We start from the raw sequence: 612 nt of genomic DNA, 5'->3' as shown, positions 1-612 counted from the left end.
CCGTAATGAAGAACTTCCGGGGCAAGTGTTTGTTTATCCTTCAAGGTAAAAGTAATGTTACATGAAACTGTAAAATGAATAATAAAGGCAAAAATTATCTTATACTAGTTATAAAACCCATGGATCTCTCGAAGCAATTATGTGATATTTGTTTAGTTTTTTAAAACAGGGTTCCCACTCTTTTCAAGAAATCATTCCATAACTTTTCCATAAAATGTTTTATCATGACTTCAAAGGAAGAAAGTACTCAATACTGGGTGAAAAGTGACCATCCAAAGTACATATGCTTAAAATCAGATTTATTTTTATGTGCTCTAGAGAACAAGATATTACTTAGTTTTCAGTACTAATTTTAGGTCAATAAAGTTTTTCTATAATACAATGAAGGCAGACTGAAGTTCAGATAGAGCCTGGTCAACAGGGTGGGGGCAATAGCATAGACAACAGTATCATCGGCATACAAGTGCAGGTAAACAATTTTTGACAGACAAGTTGATATTGTTAATGTAAACAGTAAAAAGTACAGGACCCAGAATCAACCTGAAGGACACCTTTCCTAATATCCAGAAAACCTGATTTAACACCATCAGGAGATATACATTGAGTTATATC

The sequence above is a fragment of the Salmo trutta genome, chromosome 6 (genome assembly GCF_901001165.1).
Source record: "Salmo trutta chromosome 6, fSalTru1.1, whole genome shotgun sequence".
Taxonomy (NCBI): Eukaryota; Metazoa; Chordata; class Actinopteri; order Salmoniformes; family Salmonidae; genus Salmo; species Salmo trutta.
This window is presented reverse-complemented; position numbering follows the sequence as displayed.